Below are 27,072 nucleotides of genomic sequence, written 5' to 3' on the forward strand. Positions count from 1 at the left end.
ACCAGGTAGCTCCCATGGCTCTTCCTTATGTCCAAGTGTCGCAGCTGGATATATACGTCCAGGGAAACACCCTAACAGTACACCTGTGGCCACGACGGTCGTGGAGGGCTGCATGGTTGCCCGGGGCCTTAATTGACCGGTATCAGAGCGGCTTGGAACCAACTCACCTCTCCCATCACTGCTCCTCGACCTGTCAGTTTCTCTGCCATCCCGCTGCTGTGAAACCCCATCTGTTTGTTTCCTTAACCGATCTCCCCTTTGAAACCCAACTGCCCAAGGCTACCTCTCTTCGTTAGCGAGTCTCCGAACACGTACAATCTTTCCAGTCGCTTCTCCTCCACGGGCAGTGTCATTGCTTAGTGTAGCATATAAGATTCACACTTGTTTCGCAGATCCCGATTCTCCCAACTTTGCAGCCAACTGGCTCAATATGTCTTCCTCCTCGACAGTATTGTGTGTCTAGTATCCTTCCCACCTCCTCAGTATTCCTCCAGCTACGTGCATCTCATCGATTACATGACCTGACAGATTAGGCATTGCTCTCGTTGCAGCTACGTGTTGAAATCATCTATGCAAGGCACTGCAATGTACGCTTTATGAATTGGCTTGGCTGTGTTGGAGATGATTCTGATGGAGTCAGGGCACGCTTCTCTTTCTCTTCCTCCTTAACGATCGGGAATAAATGATTTTAACACTCACCATGAGTCCCTAACCATATAATGTCTCCCCATCCAACACTCTCGACCTTTCTTTTTCAGCCTTTGAAACCTCTCGCTATTTTTGCCTTCTCTGACCACTTATCCTGGAACGGCATTCTCTGTCACTTCCAGAAGGTCACGTCCATCCCATGTCCCCTTTTGAAACGTTAACTCTGGCAACGTAGCAGAGCTCTGTGGACAGTCTTCTTCAGCTTATCTACTTACTGACTTTCGTTCGGATAGGTTCGCCAGCTGCAATGTCTCAAGCTGTGCTGACTATATAGCGGAGGTTTATCTTGGTTGAAATGGAGTTCGTCCCCTCTTCTGCCAAGTCTTTGTCCTCTTAGTGATGGTTTGATCGCTCTTCCTCGATTGCATGTAGCTTCAGGGATAGAATATATCACGCCATGAGACTCTTCCCTTCTCCTGAATCCTACTTCACCTGCAGCGCTACTCGGAATTGTTACAAGTCTGTAATTCATAGAATCAAACACACCTTCGTACAGAGAAGGTGTGCAAATTTGACGTATTCTTTCAATGGTGAATCTTTCTGCTTCTCAGCCAAAAGCATCTCAAATAACTTCTCTAATTCAACCTTTTCCTTCTCTTTTTCGACCTGATGATGAATCTATTGCTCCATCTCATAATGATGACCCTGCTGTTCTCGGTGCCTTAGTGTCCTCTAACTCTAGATGACCCCACACCTGGTCCGCTATCCCCCACCTCATTCCACCATACCTGTTCCCTCTCCTGTAGTTAGGCACTTCATGGTGCTCTTGTGGGCGTAAGTGGACAAGTCGTATTGGTGCAGATGGCCTACCTCGCCTTCTCCCAGGAGTGTGTACCTCCGATCCTTGCTCAAATATTCCGTACTTCTTAAAGACCCAGACTTTCCTTTCTTTTAAGAAGCATGCCTTGGTGCAGCCCATCCTTAAGAAGGGAGACCATTCTAACCTCCCTTCACCCAGCTGTGGTCGCGTCGCTCTCACTTCCCACCATCTCATTAAGTCATTCATGCTCTCTGACTTTCAGAAATACTTCGAATATCATACCCTTCTACCGATGCCCCAGTGCGGCTTCCATGGTACAGGGTCCAGTGGTGATCTAGCCACTCGTGGACTGATTCTCTCCTATGCTGTCACTCCTCCACTTTACTAGTCAGTCCTACAAACACGTACAGGAGTGTAATTAATATCAACATTGTTTGTCTCGTACAACTTGATTCTCCTTTCACTCGAGACGACCCAGAGTGGGCAAGTTTTTGCCCATTTCTTATCGATTACTGAACCAAAAAAACAGTTATAACACAGTCGAAAGTAACATAGTTATATCACAGTCAACAGAGTCAGTAACATAACAGTAACACAGTAACGTCACCCATCCTTCCTACAGACACACTCATCTCACCTGCTTTGTTCACTGTGACTCGTATTGTCATCTCCTCATTATGAATCATTGTGCTACTTGCATGTCGCCATAGTGTTTAGTTTAAGTATAATACCGTTCTGGGGCTCCAGCTGCTTCATGGAGTACCGAGACCTGGTCCGAAGCAGTGACGCTGCTTCGACCACGTATCGGAACGACTTGTTCGATACACCTCACATCTAGATATGATCAAAGTCCCGCTAGTTATATTTCTATTCATCTTTTATAACATTTATTTAATTTACTTATTCACTATAGTGTATACAGTATATATATATATATATATATATATATATATATATATATATATATATATATATATATATATATATATATATATACGGTATATATATATTCTTTTTCCAGCGGGGGGCTGGAAATCCTCCCCTCTCATCTTTTTTTTTTTAATTTTCCAAAAGAAGGAACAGAGAATTGGGCCAGGTGAGGGTAGTCCCTCAAAGGCCCAGTCATCTGTTCTTAACGCTACCTCGCTAATGCGGGAAATGGCGAATAGTTTGAAAGAAAGAAAAGAATATATATATATATATATATATATATATATATATATATATATATCCTGATGTCATTTTTTTTTCACATTTACGTCCTAACTCAGTCATTTTCACCCTCCCATTGTACTCATCACTGTCACCATCTGTATCATTATCAAGACCTTTATATAACAATGCCGTCATTTTCACCATCTGGACCCCTCACCAGTCACCATCAGGACTTAAATCCTTCCACTCCATCATGTTCTGTCATACCACTGTCAAGTTAACCGTCTCCATCGCCTTCTTCATGTTCACAGTCGTCACTTTCACTGTCATCTCCAGCCGTCGCCATCACTTTCAGTAGCTGTCGTTCTCTTAACAGAGAGCGGGTTGAAGGCCAGGCCATCACACCCACGGGTCGTACCGTCGTGCTCAAAGGGGTCGTACCGTCGTGCTCAAAGGGTCGTACTGTCGTGCTCAAGGGTCGGTAACCGTTTTGCTCAAGGGTTGTACCGTCGTGCTCAAAGGGTTGTACCGTCGTGCTCAAGGGTTGTACCGTCGTGCTCAAAGGGTCGTACTGTCGTGCTCAAGGGTCGGTAACCGTCGTGCTCGAAGGGTCGTACCGTCGTGCTCAAAGGGTTGTACCGTCGTGCTCAAAGGGTCGTACGGTCGTGTTCGAGGGGTCGTACGGTCGTGCTCAAGGGGTCGTATCGTCGTGTTCAAAGGGTTGTACCGTCGTGCTCAAAGGGTCGTACCGTCGTGCTCAAAGGGTCGTACCTTCGTGCTTAAAGGGTCGTACCGTCGTGCTCGAAGGGTCATATCGTCGTGCTCAAAGGGTCGTACCGTCGTGCTCAAAGGGTCGTATCGTCGTGCTCAAAGGGTCGTATCGTCGTGCTCAAAAGGTCGTACCATCGTGCCCAAAGGGTCGTACCGTAATGATCAGAGAGTCGTACCGTCGTGCTCAAGGGTCGTGGAGATTCCTACGTCTACTGCCAGATGTAACCACTGACTGACGTCTTCCTCCTGCCTACCTACATGGTAAGTTGATGTCCCACTTACACCAGGAGGATGATGTCACGTGTGCAGGATGATGTCACGTGTGTAGGATGATGTCACGTGTGCAGGTTGATGTCACGTGTGCAGGTTGATGTCACGTGTGTAGGATGATGTCACGTGTGCAGGATGATGTCACGTGTGGAGGTTGATGTCACGTGTGCAGGTGATGTCACGTGTGCAGGATGATATCACGTGTTCAGGTTGATGTCACATGTGCAGGATGATATCACGTGTGCAGATTAATGTCACGTGTGCAGGATGATATCACGTGTTCAGGATGATGTCACGTGTGCAGGATGATGTCACGTGTGCAGGATGATGTCACGTGTGCAGGTTGATGTCACATATAAACACGGAGTCATAGCTTTACACAAGTAAGTTTCCCAGACTCACACAGGGTTACTTACACAGGTACACTCACATCCACAAGTGTGTACCAGAGTTACTTTACACGTACACAAAGTTACTGATACCCACGTACACACTTACACCCCCCCCACGTACATACTGTCACACACCGCGTGTACACACATTCATGCACACACACCACGAGTACACATTCACACACCCCACGTACATTCGTAGACACCAAGCGTACACATTCACACACCCCACGTACATACACACCACGAATACACATTCACGCACCACACCTACATGCTCACACCACGAGTACACATTTACAGACCCATGTACGTACACACCACGTGTACATATTCACACATTCCACAAACATACACACCACGTGTACACATTCATGCACCCCACATACATACTCGCACACCATGTGTACGCATTCACATGAGATACGTACAAACACTCCACATGTACATTCACACACCACATGTACACAGTCACAGAAGGTGTACTCAATTCCACCACGTGTAGATATCACACCACGTATACTCATTCATACACCACGTGTACACATTCATAATTCACGTGCACACATTCACACACACCATGTGTACAAATTCACACAGTGTGAACTCATGCACACATCACATGTACAAACTCACCACGTGTGCCCATTCACACACCACATCTACACATTCACACACCACACGTACAAACACACCACAAGTACACATTCACACACTATGTATACACATTCACACACCACATACACATATTCACACACCATGTGCACAAATTCTCACATTATGTGTACTCATGCACACATCACACGTACAAACTCACCACGTGTGTACATTCACACACCACATCTACACATTCACACACCACACGTACAAACACACCATGTGTGCACATTCACACACCATGTACACACATTCACACACCACGTACACATATCCACACACCATGTACACACATTCACACTATGTGCACAAATTCACACCACGTGCACACATTTACACAAAAACGTACACACATTCACAAACCACGTGCACACTTTCACAAACGACATGTGCGCATTCACACACCACGTGTGCACACTGACACACACAGCATGTGTACACACTGACACACCACGTGTACATACTGACACACAGCGCGTGTACACACTGATACACCACATGTACACAATGACACACCACATGTACACACTGACAAACACACCACGTGTGCACACACACACAGCACGTGTTCACACTGACACACAGCACGTGTTCACACTGACACACACCACGTGTACACAATGACACACACACACACGCCGCATGTACTTACTGACACACCAGGTGTACACACAGAGGGAAGGAAGATGAAAGTGAAAGTAGAGTGAAGACTGGCGAGTTATATGAGAGGTTTGCTGGTACGACAGCTCCTGCTGTGGTCCGCTCCTACCCAGGTGGACGGACCCTGCCACACGGACCACCGACCACCACGTACACGTGAACGCACGTGGCGAAGCTCACACGTCCGTGGTTATAGGGAGGGAAAAACATGTTGGCTTTTTTTCATGCAACACACACACACACACACACACACACACACACACACACACACACACACACACACACATACACACACCTACACACACACACACACACACACACACACACACACACACACACACACACACACACACATAGACACACACACACACACACACACACACACAGACACAGACACACACACACACACACACACACATATATATACACACACACACACACACACACACACACACATACACACACACACACGGGTGGGGTGGGGGGGCAGGATAAACAGGTTTCACATCCATTCCTCTCACTCTACCTTCGCCCCATCATCATCATCATCATCATCATCATCATCATCATCATGTTGTCATTTTCTTAACAATGAATATATTTCGTTTTGAAAAAAAATCATGTATCTTTTGATTCTTGATATCGTGTCACGTGTGTGGGTATGTCCCAGGAGTTTGCCGCCCCGTATATATATATATATATATATATATATATATATATATATATATATATATATATATATATATATATATATATTATACTTAATCACCGTCTCCCGCGTTAGCGAGGTAGCGCAAGGAAACAGACGAAAGAATGGTCCAACCCACCCACATACACATGTATATACATGCCCACACACGCACATATACATACCTATACATTTCAACGTATACATACATATACATACACAAATATATACATATAGACACATGTGCATATTCATACTTGCTGCCTTCATCCATTTACGTCGCCACCTCGCCACACATGAAATGACAACACCCTCTCCCCGCACGCGCGCTAGGTAGCTCTAGGAAAAGACAACAAAGGCCACATTCGTTCACACTCAGTCTCTAGCTGTCATGTGTAATGCACCGAACTCCCTTTCCATATGTGTGTGTGTGTGTGTGTGTGTGTGTGTGTGTGTACTTTACCGTATGAGATGTGCAACGGTAGGATGTCCATCATATTCGCAAGTAAACAATTTTCATTTTTATTCCAATACCAAATTTTTTCACTGATGTCTATATTGGCCTTCGAAATGCATACAAGTCTTCACTGAAGGCCACACTTACATACAAGTCTTTACTGAAGGCCACACTTACATACAAGTCTTCACTGAAGGCCACACTTACATACAAGTCTTCACTGAAGGCCACACTTACATACAAGTCTTTACTGAAGGCCACACTTACATACAAGTCTTCACTGAAGGCCACACTTACATACAAGTCTTTACTGAAGGCCACACTTACATACAAGTCTTTACTGAAGGCCACACTTACATACAAGTCTTTACTGAAGGCCACACTTACATACAAGTCTTTACTGAAGGCCACACTTACATACAAGTCTTTACTGAAGGCCACACTTACATACAAGTATTCACTGAAGGCCACACTTACATACAAGTCTTTACTGAAGGCCACACTTACATACAAGTCTTTACTGAAGGCCACACTTACATACAAGTCTTTACTGAAGGCCACACTTACATACAAGTCTTTACTGAAGGCCACACTTACATACAAGTCTTTACTGAAGGCCACACTTACATACAAGTCTTTACTGAAGGCCACACTTACATACAAGTCTTTACTGAAGGCCACACTTACATACAAGTCTTTACTGAAGGCCACACTTACATACAAGTCTTTACTGAAGGCCACACTTACATACAAGTATTCACTGAAGGCCACACTTACATACAAGTATTCACTGAAGGCCACACTTACATACAAGTCTTTACTGAAGACTACAAATTATCATAAGTGCGATTATCATTACATCGACATTTTTGATTGGCGAATCTCCCTCTTGGTTAAATTTATATAAACATCAATTCGAATACAACAAAAAAAATAAGAAATAAAAGAATATTTTGTGGTTTTCGTCATGGATAGATTCTCTGGTGTAGAAGTGCCTCATACTAGACACAAGAGTGCAAGGATAGACTATCCCACGTCCTTCAAGAACGTATGTTGTCTCTTGGGGATAGACCATCCCACGTCCTTCAAGAACGTATGTTGTCTCTTGGGGTAGACCATCCCACGTCCTTCAAGAACGTGAGTTGGCCCTTGGGGATAGACCATCCCACGTCCTTCAAGAACGTATGTTGTCTCTTGGGAATAGACTATCCCACGTCCTTCAAGAACATAAGTTGCCCCATTGGGATAGACTATCCCACGTCCTTCAAGGACGTAAGTTGTCTCTTGGGGATAGACTATCCCACGTCCTTGAAGAACGTAAGATGTCCCATGGGGATAGACTATCCCACGTCCTTCAAGAACGTGATTTGGCCCTTGGGGATAGACTATCCCACGTCCTTGAAGAACGTAAGATGTCCCATGGGGATAGACTATCCCACGTCCTTCAAGAACGTAAGTTGTGCCATGGGGATAGACTATCCCAAGTCCTTCAAGAACGTAAGTTGTGCCATGGGGATAGACTATCCCACGTCCTTCAAGAACGTAAGTTGTGCCATGGGGATAGACTATCCCACGTCCTTCAAGAACATAAGCTGTCCCATGGGGATAGACCATCCCACGTCCTTCAAGAACGTGAGTTGGCCCTTGGGGATAGACTATCCCACGTCCTTCAAGAACGTAAGTTGTGCCATGGGGATAGACTATCCCACGTCCTTCAAGAACGTAAGTTGCCCCATGGGGATAGACTATCCCACGTCCTTCAAGAACGTAAGTTGCCCCATGGGTATAGACTATCCCACGTCCTTGAAGAGCGTAAGTTGCCCCATGGGGATAGACTATCCCACGTCCTTGAAGAACGTAAGTTGTCTCTTGAGGATAGACTGTCCCACGTCCTTCAAGAACGTAAGATGCCCCATGGGGATAGACTATCCCACGTCCTTCAAGAACGTAAGTTGTCCCATGGGGATAGACTATCCCACGTCCTTCAAGAACGTAAGGTGTGCCATGGGGATAGACTATCCCACGTCCTTCAAGAACGTATGTTGTCTCTTGGGGATAGACTATCCCACGTCCTTCAAGAACGTAAGGAGAGGTCATGCGTGTGTAGCTTGCCCCCCGGAAAGGCGCAGTGCACTGATGCTCCTTGGCTCCAGGGGAACAGACGTGGGGAAGGAGAAAGAGACAGTGTGAACATGACCAGAGGAACATAGATCACACTTGAACACTGTGTGTTAGGAAATCCTGCAGGATCCTGCGTTATGATGGTACATCCAGGGTTGTCTCCGCTCGTGGATGCCTCAGGGGCTCTGTCCGTCCCAGATGTACAGGGACGTGTACCGTAGGAGGCTCTGGGTTCATAGTGGTACGCGTACCGCTAAGGAGGGTACATGGGGCCCCGTCAGGAGGGTACATGGGGCTCCGTCAGGAGGGTACATGGGGCCCCGTCAGGAGGGTACATGGGGCCCCGTCAGGAGGGTACATGGGGCCCCGTCAGGAGGGTACATGGGGCTCCGTCAGGAGGGTACATGGGGCCCCGTCAGGAGGGTACATGGGGCCCCGTCAGGAGGGTACATGGGGCCCCGTCAGGAGGGTACATGGGGCCCCGTCAGGAGGGTACATGGGGCTCCGTCAGGAGGGTACATGGGGCCCCGTCAGGAGGGTACATGGGGCTCCGTCAGGAGGGTACATGGGGCCCCGTCAGGAGGGTACATGGGGCTCCGTCAGGAGGGTACATGGGGCCCCGTCAGGAGGGTACATGGGGCTCCGTCAGGAGGGTACATGGGGCTCCGTCAGGAGGGTACATGGGGCTCCGTCAGGAGGGTACATGGGGCCCCGTCAGGAGGGTACTTGGGGCTCCGTCAGGAGGGTACATGGGGCCCCGTCAGGAGGGTACATGGGGCCCCGTCAGGAGGGTACATGGGGCTCCGTCAGGAGGGTACATGGGGCCCCGTCAGCAGGGCGAAGGCGTAGTGGGAGTCTGACGTGTTCCAGACGTGTTGTTGTTGTTGTTGATATTATTATAAAATAAGTTTCCTGAAGATTTTTCTTTTAATTAAGATTTTGTTAAGATTTTTAGATGTCTTGTGGTACACAGTGTGGAGGAAAGATGGCTAGTGGCATGCCACTCTCGAAGGTCAACAACCACTGACACGAGTTACCTGGCCAGAGATAGGAAGGCTGTACGAGTTACCTGGCCAGAGATAGGAAGGCTGTACGAGTTACCTGGCCAGAGATAGGAAGGCTGTACGAGTTACCTGGCCAGAGATACGAAGGCTGTACGAGTTACCTGGCCAGAGATACGAAGGCTGTACGAGTTACCTAGCCAGAGATAGGAAGGCTGTACGAGTTACTTGGCCAGAGATAGGAAGGCTGTACGAGTTACCTGGCCAGAGATAGGAAGGCTGTACGAGTTACCTGGCCAGAGATAGGAAGGCTGTACGAGTTACCTGGCCAGAGATAGGAAGGCTGTACGAGTTACCTGGCCAGAGATAGGAAGGCTGTACGAGTTACCTGGCCAGAGATACGAAGTCTGTACGAGTTACCTGGCCAGAGATAGGAAGGCTGTACGAGTTACCTGGCCAGAGATAGGAAGGCTGTACGAGTTACCTGGCCAGAGATAGGAAGGCTGTACGAGTTACCTGGCCAGAGATAGGAAGGCTGTACGAGTTACCTGGCCAGAGATAGGAAGGCTGTACGAGTTACCTGGCCAGAGATAGGAAGGCTGTACGAGTTACGATGATACAAACCTTGAATATGATGACCTGCTCCTTGACCTGACCTTCAGGTTTAACGTCTGGCCAAGTCAAAGAGGCCAGACAGGCGTACCCAAGGGTCGTACCGTGAGAGAGGTCATATTGAGAGTATGGCCCAGCATGATTGGAAGGCCCTGTCCTCCTCCGCCCGTCTGTCACCACTGCCAGTGTGTACAGCGAGGAGGGAAGGCTTTTCGAAGAGGAGATGAGCTCTGTCTGGAGAATTCCCTCACGATGGTGTCTGGCGAAATTACGAGAAATATCTCGAAGAATTTGAGAGGGACGTGCAAGTTAGATAGAGACCTTTGATACAGATATCCAATATATATATACGTATATATATATTGGACAATCGCATCTTTGATACAGAAATCCAATATATGAATATACGTATTTATATATTGGACAATCGCATGTTTACCAAATGGCGTCCTAGCTTCGTTGCTTCGATGTATATCAGCTGACTGTTATATTTTTCTCTTGTGTCTCCCCTGATGATGTGATTATTACACGAAAGTGCACTTGGGAACTTATCGTGTTTCATTTTCCCCGTGGACTCATAGGAATATATATATATATATATATATATATATATATATATATATATATATATATATATATATATATATATATATATATATATATATATATATCGTAAATGCAAGAGTTTTGGAAAGAGGGGCAAGTATGAAGTCTGTTGGGGATGAGAGAGCTTGGGAAGTGAGTCAGTTGTTGTTCGCTGATGATACAGCGCTGGTGGCTGATTCATGTGAGAAACTGCAGAAGCTGGTGACTGAGTTTGGTAAAGTGTGTGGAAGAAGAAAGTTAAGAGTAAATGTGAATAAGAGCAAGGTTATTAGGTACAGTAGGGTTGAGGGTCAAGTCAATTGGGAGGTGAGTTTGAATAGAGAAAAACTGGAGGAAGTGAAGTGTTTTAGATATCTGGGAGTGGATCTGGCAGCGGATGGAACCATGGAAGCGGAAGTGGATCATAGGGTGGGGGAGGGGGCGAAAATTCTGGGGGCCTTGAAGAATGTATGGAAGTCGAGAACATTATCTCGGAAAGCAAAAATGGGTATGTTTGAAGGAATAGTGGTTCCAACAATGTTGTATGGTTGCGAGGCGTGGGCTATGGACAGAGTTGTGCGCAGGAGGATGGATGTGCTGGAAATGAGATGTTTGAGGACAATGTGTGGTGTGAGGTGGTTTGATCGAGTGAGTAACGTAAGGGTAAGAGAGATGTGTGGAAATAAAAAGAGCGTGGTTGAGAGAGCAGAAGAGGGTGTTTTGAAGTGGTTTGGTCACATGGAGAGAATGAGTGAGGAAAGATTGACCAAGAGGATATATGTGTCGGAGGTGGAGGGAACGAGGAGAAGAGGGAGACCTAATTGGAGGTGGGAAGATGGAGTGAAAAAGATTTTGTGTGATCGGGGCCTGAACATGCAGGAGGGTGAAAGGAGGGCAAGGAATAGAGTGAATTGGAGCGATGTGGTATACCGGGGTTGACGTGCTGTCAGTGGATTGAATCGGGGCATGTGAAGCGTCTGGGGTAAACCATGGAAAGCTGTGTAGGTATGTATATTTGCGTGTGTGGACGTATGTATATACATGTGTATGGGGGGGGTTGGGCCATTTCTTTCGTCTGTTTCCTTGCGCTACCTCGCAAACGCGGGAGACAGCGACAAAGTATAATAAAAAAAAATATATATATCGTGGTGATTTTTACAGTTAAGAATACAAAGAAAAGACTTCAGAATATCTTTCAGTGGAATGGTCGTCGAAATCATAGTCAGCATAACTTCAGCAGACATGTGTACCAAGAACCAGTGTGTGGACGTGGCATCAAGTTTCTCGCTTCATTCAATGGCTTTCCTGGTACCTGGAAACACAGTCACGCTGGGATCAGAGGGAGTGACGCATTATCATTGCTGGATCGTATATCTTCACGCCCACTGTAGAGTGGCAGCTGAAAAATACCAGATAAGATACGCCAGTTGGCCACAGTGATTAGGCAGGTCTTTGTGTTTGCTTGTATGGTTGATGAAGACGCCAGAAGATGAGAGAGGAGATGGATAAATCGTGGAGGCTACACCAGAGGTGAGCAGTTCCTCTAGGAACGCTGTGTATTGAGGTTTGAGAGGTAAAGCATAGGCCACTGTATGGAATATTCAGTGGGGTACAGCACCCTCAGCTGTCAATAGAGAGGAAATGCCAGGAGAGAGAGAGAGAGATGTGGCTCACCAAGTTATGTTGGGAGGACAACAGAACTTAGGTGTGTGTGTGTGCAGAATATATGTGAAGGTGCAGCTAGACAGAACCATTTCAGACTTAAGAACCACTTCATACTTAAGAACCACTTCATACTTGAGAACCACTTCATATTTAAGAACCACTTCTTACTTAAGAACCATTTCATATTTAAGAACCACATCATATATATGAACCACTTCATACTTAAGAACCACTTCATACTTAAGAACCACTTCATACTTAAGAACCACTTCATACTTAAGAACCATTTCATATTTAAGAACCACTTTTAAGAACCACTTCATACTTAAGAACCATTTCATATTCAAGAACCACTTCATACTTAAGACCACTTCATACTTAAGAACCACTTTATACTTGAGAACCATTTCATATTTAAGAACCATTTCATATTTAAGAACCACTTTTAAGAACCACTTCATACCTGAGAACGACTTAAGATATTCGATAATTATGTCATGTAGTGATTTTGTTATATTACTGTGTCTGTGTTTAATCACTTCACTCTATCTCTGGTTTTGAAGTGAGGTTGGTACATGGACATCCGTCAGTGTATGATGTTACACTGGTGCCCTTCATTGTGTAGTGTAATGGTCATTACATAACTAGGTCGTACGTCATTGCATGGTTTTGCTGTATAGTTTGCCTGTTGATGGAGGACGTATATTTGGAAATGATGACAATCAAAGAAACAAGATTTTTATCAAGTGCTGATTTTATCGTTCACACACACACACACACACACACACACACACACACACACACACACACACACACACATTAATATATATATATATATATATATATATATATATATATATATATATATATATATATATATTAATATATATATATATATATATATATATATATATATATATATATATATATATATATATATATATACACATATTATTTCTTTATTCTTTATTATACTTTGTCGCTGTCTCCCGCGTTAGCGAGATAGCGCAAGGAAACACGAAAGAATTGGCCAACCCACCCACATACACATGTATATACATACACGTCCACACACACACATATACATGCCTATACATTTCAACATATACATATATATACATACACAGACATATACATCTATACACATGTACATGATTTATACTTGCTGCCTTTATTCATTCCCGTCACCACCCCGCCACACATGAAATGACAACCCCCTTCCCCCGCATGCGCGCGAGGTAGCGCTAGGAAAAGACAACAAAGGCCACATTCGTTCACACTCAGTCTCTAGCTGTCATGTATAATGCACCGAAACTACAGCTCCATTTCCACATCCAGGCCCCACAAAACTTTCCATGGTTTACCCCAGACGCTTCACATGCCCTGGTTCAATCCATTGACAGCACGTCGACCTCGGCTTACCACATCGTTCCAATTCACTCTATTCCTTGCATGCCTTTCACCCTCCTGCATGTTCAGGTCCCAATCGCTCAAAATCTTTTTCACTCCATCTTTCCACCTCTAATTTGGTCTCCCACTTCTCCTCGTTCCCTCCACCTCTGACACATATATCCTCTTGATCAATCTTTCCTCACTCATTCTCTCCATGTGACCAAACCATTTCAGTACACCCTCTTCTGCTCTTTCAACCACACTCTTTTTATTACCACACATCTCTCTAACCCTTTCATTACTTACTCGATCAAACCACCTCACACCACATATTGTCCTCAAACATCTCATTTCCAGCACATCCACCCTCCTCTGCACAACTCTATCTATAGCCCACGCCTCGCAACCATATAACATTGTTGGAACCACTATTCCTTCAAGCATACTCATTTTTGCTTTCCAAGATGATGCTCTCGCCTTCACACATTTTTCAACTCTCCCAGAACTTTCGCGCAATTCAGCAGAAGGTCCGATGATTTTATTTACATTTCCCAATAACATATGGTACAACATGTTTCGCGGAAACAGTTCACCTCAGGTGTAAACACTGACCGCTCCGTTGAAGGGAAAGTGGTAGGGAGGGAGAGGTCTTGTGGGTAAGAGAGGTGGTGTGGAGATGGTTGGCCTGAGGAGTGAGATGCGTGTTCAACTGCTCTTCTGATGTTGTCTTGTCTCGATCATTCTTTCATTATGATTTGCTTGATCGTGGGATGTGGTGCTTCAGTTACCTGAGGACAGATTACAGTTATTAATATTAGCAGTCAGAACAGAGCCAATGACATTGACTTTACGGTTTTCACGGTCTGGCCAATGTGTACATCTTTTACATACCTTACATTTGACGCCGTAAACACACAATTTTCTGGTAATTTGGCTTATTTTTGATTAAGGTCTTACTGATAGTACTGTTGTATTGGAAGGCAACAATGAAAGCACTGTTTTCTTAGAACCTGTCTTGCAGTAGCAAGGTTAAGTGAAGAGCACAACACCTGATAGAAGTTAGAATCTCGGGTCTCAAATTATTCCATGGATTTGTTACTGTGGAAAAGGATGATGTGTCTAAACGTTCGGTGGTTTTTAATGTTGCCTTCCAATACAATAACACTGTCAGTAAGACCTTCATCAAAAGTAGGCCGAATTATCTGAAAATTGGGAGTATTTACGCCATCAAATGTGAGGCATGTAAAGATGTATACATTGGCCAGACCGGGAGCACAGTAAGCGAAAGATGTTATTGGCACCGTCAGTCAGTACGCAGAGATGACCACAAGAATGCGATCGCTAAACATAGCCATGAAAACGATCACCATGTCGGCCTTAACAAACCAGTCACATTGTGCCTCTCATCTGGTTATGCTGCCCGTAACGCCATATGAATCTTATCTTCATTGCTGACACTTAAGAACTCTAATTTGTCCCAGGGCAACTTTAATGCACGTGCTATTATCAACCAGATCACGATGAACGAATCATCAAGAAACGATAACATACGACAAGGAGTTAGACACACCTCTCGTTACCCAGGCCGACCTCCTCCTCCTCCTCTTCCTTTCTCTCTCTCTCTCTCTCTCTCTCTCTCTCTCTCTCTCTCTCTCTCTCTCTCTCTCTCTCTCTCTCTCTCTCTCCCCGCACAACCGTCCATTTAACCACAAGCCTCTCACTCCAAAGGTCAGGCCAGTGTGTGACCGAGCATGGCACAGGGAAGAGGGCGTTTCTGTGGTGGTGTTGGGACTGAAAAACTATATGAATTGTTTGCATCTGATGAGACGGAGATTGTCTCTGTGAAACATGCATTGCGTTATGTAGAGAAAAACTACGGTAGATAAGATTATCTAAACTACTGAATGCCATTTCACACACACACACACACACACACACACACACACACACACACACACACACATATATTCATTTATCTATTTCATTATACTTAATCGCCGTCTTCCTGATTAGCAAGGTAGCGCAAGGAAACAGACGAAAGAATGGCCCAACCCACCCACATACACATGTATATACATACACGTCCACACACGCACTTATACATACCTATACATTTCAACGTATTCATACATATACATGCACAGACATGAACATATATTCACATGTACATATTCATACTTGCTGCCTTCATCCATTCCTGTCGCCACCCCGAAACACATGAAATAGCACACACACACACACACACACACACACATACACACACACACACGAGGAAGCACTAGGAAAAGACAACAAAGGCCACATTCTTTCACACTCAGTCTCCAGCTGTCATGTGTAATGCACGGAAACCACAGCTCCCTTTCCACATCCAGGCCTCACAAAACTTTCTATGGTTTACTCCAAACGTTTCACATGCCCTGGTTCAATCCATTGACAGCACGTCAGCACCGGTATACCACATCGTTCCAATTCACTCTATTACTTGCACGCCTTTCACCCTCCTGCATGTTCAGGCCCCGATCGCTCAAAATCTTTTTCACTCCATCCTTTCACCTCCAATTTGGTCGCCCACTTCTCCTCGTTCCCTCCACCTCTGACATATATCCTCTTTGCCAATCTTTCCTCACTCATTCTCTCCAAGTAACCAAACCATTTCAACACACCCTCTTCTGCGCTCTCAACCACACTCTTTTCATTACTACAAATCTATCTTCCTCCTTCATTACTTACTCGATCAAACCACCTCGTACAACATATTGTCCTCAAACATTTCATTTCCAACACACCCACCCTCCTCCGCACAATCCTATGTGTAGCCCATCCCTCGCACCCATATAACATTGTTGGAACCGCTACTCCTTCACACATATCCATTTTTGCTCTCCGAGATAATGTTCTCGCCTTCCACACATTCTTCAACGCTCCCAGAACCTTCGCCTCCTCCCCTACCCTGTGACTCACTTCCGCTTCCATGGTACCATCCACTGCTAAATCCACCACAGATATCCAAAACACTTCACTCCCATAAGTTTTTCTCCATTTAAATTTACCTCCCTATTAACTTGTCACTCAACCCTACTGAACCTATTAACCTTGCTCGTATTCACATTTACTCTCAGCTTTCTTCTTTCACACACTTTACCAAAGTCAGTCACCAACTTCTGCAGTTTCTCACACGAACCAGCCACCAGCGTTGTATCATCAGCGAACAACAACTGACTCACTTCCCAAGCCCTCTGATCCACAAGAGACTGCATATTTGCCCCTCTATCCAAAACTCTTGCATTCACCTCTCTAACCACCTCATCCATTAACAAATCAAACAGCAATGGAGACATCACGCACCCCCGCCGCAAACCGACATTCGCTGGGAACCGATCACTTTCTTCTCTTCCAACTCGTACGCACGCCTTACATCCTTGGTAAAAACTTTTCGCTGCCTTTAGCATCTTACCTCCCACACCGTATACTCTTAATACCTTCCACAAAGCATCTCTGTCAACCTTATCATATGCCTTCTCCAGATTCATAAATACTACATACAAATCCATCTGTTTTTCTAAGTATTTCTCACACACATTATTCAAAGCAAACACCTGATCCACACATCCTCTACCACTTCTGAAACCACACTGCTCTTCCCCAATCTGATGCTTTGTACATGCCTTCACCCTTTCAATCAATACCCTCCCATATAACTTCCCAGGAATACTCAATAAACTTATACCTCTGCAATTTGAACACTCACCTTTATCCTCTTTGCCTTTTTACAATGGTGCTATGCAAGCATTCCGCCAATCCTCATGATAATAGTTTCGTCATGAAATCTGTTCTTTGGTCCCTTTCACAGTATGACCCACGCAACGAGTTTACCCTAACCTTCCCCTTCTTTATAATCTTGCCTTAGTCGGGGTTATATTTTGTTAGCCTTGTGTCCGACCGCCACTGCATCTTGTTTTGGTGTCCCTGCATTATTTTGCAGCTCGTGCCACTTAGCACATCTCTCATAATTTGATGAATCGCCGACTTACTTAGGAACGAATCTATTTCCTTTGGCAAAACATTTGCGTTCCTTAGAAACACGTCATGGCCCCATCGCTGAACCCTGAGGTACCCCTTGCCTTCCACCTTAGCCCAGATTGAGAAAGCCTCGCTGACAAGTGTTCTCTGTTCCCTGGCAGGTAAGTTACCTTCAGGTCATTTGATCAGCCTTTCTCCAACCTCACCTTGAATGTCTGGCTTCGTTACCCGTCTCATGTGGGGAAGGGCAGCCCTCCAGGTGGTGCCCTTCCCCCCACCAGCTGCCAGAAACATAGCTTCCAGTGAGATGGAAGACAATGTAGTGTAAGGAATACGTGAGCTTCTTAGTGAAATGTTTCAGTCACCGTCATGTTTGTCAGAAAACGAGCCATCAAGGCGCGACTCAACCACCTTGTTTACCTCAAGCAGCCGCTAATTTCTCACAGTACGATCTTACACTTTACAGCTCGCCAGATGTTCAGTCTTCCTTTCGTTAGATTAGGGTTGAACGTTGCTATAAACTATCCTCCAAGTAGGAAACTTTGTCAAAGACCATCTGGTCTTCTGCTCTGTCCTCCAGCAGACAACTTCGTCACGGGGGGGTCTTCTGTAAGGTGTCTTTTCCATGACGCACTGCATGTCCTCTCGCTTGAGATATCATTCCCCAACTAATGCTTAACCAAGATATTAAACCAGTTTATTCGTCGACGGAGGGGAGGTGGGTGGGTGTCACGTGACGCCTTTAATATTGTGGAGCTGATGCCAAGTGGGCGAGAGGGAGGGGTGGCCCGAGCCACGCCGTCAACAGTCGTGTTCGCGCATAGCAACGGATGCGTTGATGGAGGAAGGGGAACAAAGCAATGAAGCTTACGTGACGTGCGTTGCCTCACGCTCAGAACACAATCATAACGAGGCTCCAGGGCATGAAATGAGACCCCACGAGTGTAAAAAGACCTCCCTCCTCGTGTAGTAGTAATAGGGAGGTACACACTGGCCCACAATGTGTAACATAGTGAGAGAAAACTTCAGCATGAGTGTTATCTGGCTGGGAATATGCTTCATGGTTCTCTCTGTGTGTGAGGGGCTGTAGGCCAGAGTCCTGGGTGAAAGAAACAGTAAAGGAGGTAAACTGTTTGCAGGCAAATATCATATTACCTTTTGAGTATATACTTAAGGAAAAACCTTCAGTAAGCTGTTCGTTTCCTACTACATGCTTCTCAAGTTTGGTCATCGCTCTTGAAAGAAGCATAAAGAGCTAATAGAGAAGCTCCAGAGGAGGGAAACAAAGATGGTTCTAGAATTAAGAGAGTTTGGTTACAGGAAAAGGCTAGAAGCCTTATAGTTGCCCACCAAGGAAGAGAGAAGAGTCAAGGATGTCCTGATCACAAACTTTATAAAGTGGATGATGTAGACAGTGAACAGTTCCTCACAAGATGTGGTGGTAGACAGTGAACAGTTCCTCACAAGATGTGGTGGTAGACAGTGAACAGTTCTTCACAAGATGTGGTGGTAGACAGTGAACAGTTCTTCACAAGATGTGGTGGTAGACAGTGAACAGTTCCTCACAAGATGTGGTGGTAGACAGTGAACAGTTCCTCACAAGATGTGGTGGTAGACAGTGAACAGTTCTTCACAAGATGTGGTGGTAGACAGTGAACAGTTCCTCACAAGATGTGGTGGTAGACAGTGAACAGTTCCTCACAAGATGTGGTGGTAGACAGTGAACAGTTCCTCACAAGATGTGGTGGTAGACAGTGAACAGTTCTTCACAAGATGTGGTGGTAGACAGTGAACAGTTCTTCACAAGATGTGGTGGTAGACAGTGAACAGTTCTTCACAAGATGTGGTGGTAGACAGTGAACAGTTCTTCACAAGATGTGGTGGTGTTAGGTCTACCAGAGCACGTCGTATCAATTGAAGCAAGAGAATTCAAAAGAGAAATAAAAAGAATTACTTTTCTAGCATAAGATTGGTGGATGACTGGAGGAGACGGCAGGAGGATGTGGTGAACGTGGGCAGCGTGAACAGAAGGTTAAAGCGTTCAGTTGCAGAGCATGTTTAAGAGACAGGGCCCCACGAGTATAAAACTCCCTCCTCCTACAGTAGAGATAGGTAGTTACACACAAACAACGTGGCCTCCGTAAGCCCATGATCAGCGTTGTGACCCAATGATTTAATTGGCCCAGGTGTGAGTCGTGGCCAGGGCAGCTGGCTACGGCCAACCAAACTGTTCCCCGTCCTCTCTGGGACGGGTCGAAGAGTTGGGTACCTGGCGTGAATTGGGGCTGTGTGTGTGTGTGTGTGTGTGTGTGTGTGTGTGTGTGTTGGTAAGACTAAGACATGGCGTATATTCTAGGTGTCTGTGTAACACACGTGTATAACCCACTCCCTCCTGTATCGCACCAGGAATTGGAGATCTCGTCTCCCGTCCAGTGAGTGAGGCGCGAGTGCGACAAGTGTGTATACGTCCGCATGTGTCGAGTGACCTCCACACACAACACACACACACCTGTCTGGCTTCAGCTACACCTGCACACCATACAGGAGGGTTACAACCCCTTTTGAGTTTGTAGCTCTCTCTCTCTCTCTCTCTCTCTCTCTCTCTCTCTCTCTCTCTCTCTCTCTCTCTCTCTCTCTCTCTCTCTCTCTCTCTCTCTCGGTGGTGGTAGGCAGTCATAAGTAGGAGAAGGTCAGGGCTTGCCAGAGTAAGTTATGGTGGGGAAACACATGATTGAGTGTGGATAGTTTGCTGGGTCACGTACTTCTAGGTGCCTCATTTTTTATTCCTCCAGCAGACTGAGGATGTCTGTGTGTGTGTGTGTGTTACGCTAAACAGCTGGTTATTCTCTCTATATCGATGGATGACTGGAGCCTCTCTCGGGAACTTGAGACTCAGGTGGAACCAGTGTGTGTTTTCCTGTCGAACACCATCTGTCTAGTACCTTTGCTCTGAGAGCCAGCCGTCTGATGACGTTCTCATTAGCCCCTTCTTCATATCTAACTATAATCTCCACCCACGATGTCGCCTCAAGGTCTCTCTCTCCCTACTACCACGCTTTTCCTCTGTTCCGCCTATTGCTCTCCTAATTGTACAAATTTCATATCTTTCTTCGACTATCTAAACACCTAAACTCCTGCCATGAGACTATGACATCCTCTCTAACCCTCAAGCCGAGATCCTCTACCTCGGAGATTTGAACGTTCACCATAGGGAAGGGTTGAATACCTCCCATACGGATGGTGGAGGAATGGAAGCCCTCACGTTCTCCAGTCTCAATGATCTTGAGCAAATTATCTCCCACCCTACCCATGTTCCTGACTGCTGTGATCACTCTTCTAATATTCTGGATCTGTTTTGCAACTCTAATCCATCCCGCTGTAACAACACATTCTCGCCCCATTGATTCATCTGATCACACTTTTATACATGTATCTCTCCCAACGGCACCTTCCCCTCCAGCAGCCTCTTCTAAGTGTGAATATTAGCACCTCAACAAAGCTGACTGGAATGACTTAACGTAACTTCTTTCTTAACTTTCTTTGGGTAAATTACTGTCTCTGATGTAGTGATGCTTCTGTCTCCGCCAAACGCATAGCAGAGGTTATTCTTGTGGGAATGGAAGCATTCATCTATCCCCTCTTCCTCCAAGACGACCACTTCTTCCAATCCATGGTTCAACCTGTTCGCTGTTCTGAGGCCATTCAGACAAGGGATCAGGCATATCGGGCTTGGAAAAACTCTCCTTCCTCTGACTCCCATTCAACTTTTATCACTGCCCGTAATTACTGCAAGCACGTAATCCGTGAGGCAAAACGTTCCTTTATTCAAAGGAAGTGATAACCTCTCCTCGTCATCCACTGATAGATCTTTCTGGTCTTTAGCTAAGGGCATCTTAAACAACTTCTGTCGCTCTACCTCTCTCTCACCCCCGTCTGATGGTACTATAGCAGTCTCTCCCTTGGACAAAGCAACGTCTCATTGATTCCCGTTTCTCCTCTAACTCCACCTTGAATGACTCTAACATTCCCTCACACCCTGATGCTCCTCCTACTAATCCTATGCCTCTTGCCGTAATCTCTTTTCGGTCCATCAGAGAAGCGCTTCTCTCTCTCTCTCTCTCTCTCTCTCTCTCTCTCTCTCTCTCTCTCTCTCTCTCTCTCTCAAGACACAAGTAAGGCTTATGGTCCTGGTGGCATCCATCCCCCGTGTACTGAAATAGTAATTTGTGCGTCTGGATTTGCACTTATGTTTGCTCGTCTGTTCCGTTTCTGCTTAAGAACCAGAACTTTTCCTTCCTTTTGGAAACTTGCATTGATACATCCCACCCCTAAGAAGGGTGACCCATCTAACCCATCGAACTAACGTCCTGTTGCTTTGACATCTCCATTCCCAAAGTCTTTGAATCCTTCCTCAACTCCCGTATTCTCAGACATCTTGAATCTCAGTCTTCTCTCCGTTCACCCATATGACTTCCGTAAGGCCGGACCCACTGGTGATATTCTTTCCTTTCTTACTAAATGTCTGGTTATCATCCCTGAGAGATTTGAGGAAAACCTGTGTGGTTGCCCTTGACATACCCAAAGCTCTTGACAGGGCGTGGCATCGGGGTCTCATTTCTAAGCTCCCCTCTTTTAGCGTCCCTCCCTAACTTTGCTCCTTCATATCTAGCTTCCTCTCTGGCCGATCTATCTCCGTGGTCGTTGTTGGATCAGCTTCCTCCCCTTTCTCCATCAACAGCGATGTCCATAAAGGTTCTATCCTGTCTCCTGCACTTTTTTCTTTTTATCAACGATTTCCTTTCTTTCACATATGTCCAAATGCACTCATACGCTGACGTCTCAACACTGCATTCATCCACATCCTTTAATTTTGCTCTCTTTTCTCTCACTCGATCTGCCTCTTGTTTCGACACAACATCCTCAACAAACTCAGACTTGGACAGGATATTTCAGAGGGGAAAACGAAAACTAGTTAAGTTTAATGCCTCCAAGACCCAGTTTCTACTCATCTCTCCATTGAAAACTTCTCACAACTTTCCTTCTTCCTTTGACGGTTCTGTAATTCCACCTCTTGTCTCAGTGAACATACGTGAACACTCATTCTTGGAAGCCCCACATTACGGGGATAGCTGAGTCTGACCCTTAAAAACTGGGCGTCTTGTTTAGTTGTCGAAACTTCTTTTCTTCTGAGCATTTGCTCCGTTTATCCAAAAGATTGATCCATCCTTGTATGGAGTACTGCTCTCACATCTGGGATGATTCTCGCTGTATCCGTAATTGACGGAGTTGAGTCGAAAGTGGTCTGGCTTATGAAATCTCCCAGGCTAACTTCAAAACTTGACCTGCTTCCCTTACGCCGCAATGTTGGTTCACTTTCTGTCGTATAGATATTGCTTTGGCTTTTGCTCCGGAGAGCTGGTTGCTTGTGTGCCCTTATCACTAGCTACACCACGCAATACTTCGCAAGCCGCTGAGTCACATGATTACTGTGGACGTTGATACACTCATAGGTAGGCCGTTTTGATAACTGTTTCTTTCACTGCACCTCGAAGCTTTGGAACTCTATGCCCTTCCATGTTTTTTCCCAATAACTATGACCTGGCACGTACTAAAAGACAGGTTTTTCATTTCCTCCAGAACTCGTAAACATCTTCCCTTGTCTCTTCATGTTCCCTCTCATAATCTTCTCATTATTTCAGTTAAGGCCCGGCCTTCATGTGGACATTTGTCCCTGACTGGAGCCTACAAAATAAAGACAAAAATATTAGTGTTACTGTGTGATCATATGTCTATAGGTTGTGTTTACACTGTACTTTGAAGATGTTATTTGGTCTTCTGTGTCGGACGTGAAGGATGTTTTTCCGTTGTGACGGATCGTAGAGCCTCATCTTATATTCTCTGTGGCATTAGCGTGCGTGATTTAGAGGCGAGATATGTGGCTAGTGGGGAGTAGGTTGATGACGAAGTCGCGCAGTCTTTACCAGGTGGAATGTTTACCTCCAGGTGGCACGGTTTGATCAAGGCAGCCTTACCCACTACACTCCCTTCGTTTACAAGGTCTACCGTCAGGCTTAGCGATTCTTCGGCTATCGAAGCGCGAAGTCTGATTACCATCTGTGGCTGCGTCACTAGATGTTATACTCTCGAGTGCCCCAGTTGGTCAACTTATGATTTTTCTTCATCATTTTCATTTTTCAATCGCTCTTAAAGCTGATCAGTGTAGGATGCCTCTGACTGTCGTAGGTGGAGTGTGTCATAGGAGCGTGGTCTTAAAGACGAGTGTTTGAGTGGCGTCTTCTGCACAATGGAAGTGTACATATACGAGTGTTTGAGTGGCGTCTTCTGCACAATGGAAGTGTACATATTGAGGTTCGCAACTGGAGGATGGAAGATGGCTGGTGGTGGTGCCATTGCCAAAGTTCATGGTAACAGCAGGGGTATGTGCGTCAAGGCATTATAACAATATCTGTTGTGTGTCGAGGGTCCACTTTGGCGAAGGCTCTGCCTCTGTATCTCTTTGTATGACCGCGCGCGTGGTTTATTCCCAGGGCTCTGGCGATTTGATATGTTTATTCCCTGTGTGGGATATTAGTGAGTACTGAATGGCCTTCGAGCCTCGGGTGCTGCCCTCCAGGTTATTACGTTATCATTATATTTCTGCATTGAAGAGTTTGTTGTGGAGTGTGCCAGACCCGTGTGATCACCAGCGTCACACTCACAGGTGTTGTGGGCAGGTGTCCTCGGTCGTCGAGCGTCCAGACCCGCCTGGCGTGGCGGGACGGTTCTCTGTGGCTATGGTTGACCCGGCCTTTAGTGAGGTCACACATCACGGTGAGCGAGGAGGTAGCCAGTACACTGTGAGTCCTTGATTGTTCTCTGCTCACGGTAGGCCCTCCTCCTGCAGCAGGTTATAGCTACCCCTGCGGGGAGTTGGTCGCTACAAGTGTACGGTAGGGCCTCCTGCAGCAGGTTATAGCTACCCCTGCGGTGAGTTGGTCGCTCTGCTCACGGTAGGCCCTCCTCCAGCAGGTTATAGCTACCCCTGCGGTGAGTTGGTCGCTACAAGTGTACGGTAGGGCCTCCTCCAGCAGGTTATAGCTACCCCTGCGGTGAGTTGGTCGCTACAAGTGTACGGTAGGGCCTCCTCCAGCAGGTTATAGCTACCCCTGCGGTGAGTTGGTCGCTACAAGTGTACGGTAGGGCCTCCTCCAGCAGGTTATAGCTACCCCTGCGGTGAGTTGGTCGCTACAAGTGTACGATAGGGCCTCCTCCAGCAGGTTATAGCTACCCCTGCGGTGAGTTGGTCGCTACAAGTGTTTCGGCTGATGAATTTTACGTCTTTATTGAGGGGTTGGGTGTTCGGTGGTTCGGTCAATAGCGGCCATGTGTTAGAATGCTGTCTGGTTTTTCCTACTGGGATGTGTTCGTGAAACCGAAGCGTTTGTTTACCAAGTGCCGGATACTGTGTTGTATGACTGTGATGCATATATATATATATATATATATATATATATATATATATATATATATATATATATATATATATATATATATATATATATACATATATTTATATATATATTTTGGACAATCACATGTTTACCAAATGGCGTCCTAGCTTCGTCTCTTCGATGTATATCAACTGACTGTTATATTTCTCTCTTGTGTCTCCCCTGATGATGTGATTATTACACGAAAGTGCACTTGGGAACTTTTCGTGTTTCATTTTCCCCGTGGACTCATAGAAATATCTTGATCACGCGCAAAATTGTGATCCTTTCCAATATATATATATATATATATATATATATATATATATATATATATATATATATATATATATATATGTATATATATAAAACACTTCACTCCAAGGGAGTTGCATTTCCCTGCTACCGCAAAAAGTGCAGCCTTTCGCTGCTGCATGAAGTCTGTATAGAAAGTTTCTGGGTAATACCAGAACTCTTTCATAGACACTGGTGTTGGGTTACTCCCATCGCTGGAGTATGGTGAGTGTGAGCATCATCTCGGTTCCCTATAGCGTCTGGTGTGAGCTGGTGCGCACATCACAGGCTGTGATGATGAGGAGGAGGAGGAGGCGCGTACGTGCATGTGGTTACCGCTGTACGTAATCACAGTCATCCTCACGGGTGCTCTGCCTTGGGAGTGGCTGATGGCCATATCTTTTTCCACTGGTTTGCAAGGGAGGGCTTCTGTTGTTGGTGGAAGAAGCAGCCTTGATTGACAAGGGTATCCAACAGTGATTGGGTGTACTTAGTCTGTGTCAGGTGTCGTGTCTCGCTTGGCCCAAGTCTTGATTTTAAGGTGGTGTCGTGAGCAATACGATATGTGATCCACGATGGCATTGTTGTGATGCAGAGATTAAATCTTCGTTGAGGAGGACCAGGATGTGGTCACTCCCTCCTGCCATCTGCTGTTTATGAAAGTTTATTTCCTAATTGAATTGGTGATATTTCTATTGGGTTGCTAGCACTTATTTTTTTTTTCTTCGACAAACTAGGCGGAAAGCCTTGTTAGAGTGAACCTTGTTAGCTTTTATCTCGCCTCGCTTTGTGTTTACGCCTGTTTATTTTGGCCTTGTAAGTGGTAAGAATACGGCCAGGTTTGGCCAGTTGGTAGCTTTGTATTCTGTCCACGTGGGACAGTTTTCAGAACAGACGGAGGCATATGATGATATTCTTTTTGCTGTGAACTGCGTGTTGTTCTGTGTTCTCTCGAGTGTATAGCATCCATAGCAAGTTGTTAGAAAAGATAGATTGTTCTCTGGTTCAGTCTGGGCATAGCATCCATAACAGGTTGTTAGAGAAGATAGATTGTTCACTGGTTCAGTCTGGGCATAGCATCCATAACTGGTCGTTAGAGAAGATAGATTGTTCACTGGTTCAGTCTGGCATTTGTTGATAATGACCGGATCTGTTTTTGCCACACTGGCTGTTGTGTGTACGTCATCCTGGCATGGTGGCCCGGGGCTGGACAGCGGCCTTGCTGTGGGTCAGATGGTAATATCGTCGCCTTCTGACGTTCCTTTGGATGATGGATCGGCGGCCGCTCAACCTCTGGCGGGGTTGGTTTCGATCTTCGTCCTCGCGAGCGCATCTCCTGCCTTGAGAACGCCCGCCGGTCCTATTACCTGTGTG

General features: G+C 45.7%; 1 protein-coding gene across 1 annotated transcript in view; it reads left to right on the top strand.

Annotated features, from left to right (window-relative positions):
* Positions 1-27,072, top strand: part of LOC139759429 (sodium-dependent nutrient amino acid transporter 1-like) — a 105,396-nt gene that overhangs the window by 9,598 nt on the left and 68,726 nt on the right. The window lies entirely within an intron of this gene.

The sequence above is a fragment of the Panulirus ornatus genome, chromosome 33, assembly GCF_036320965.1.
Source record: "Panulirus ornatus isolate Po-2019 chromosome 33, ASM3632096v1, whole genome shotgun sequence".
Lineage (NCBI taxonomy): Eukaryota > Metazoa > Arthropoda > Malacostraca > Decapoda > Palinuridae > Panulirus > Panulirus ornatus.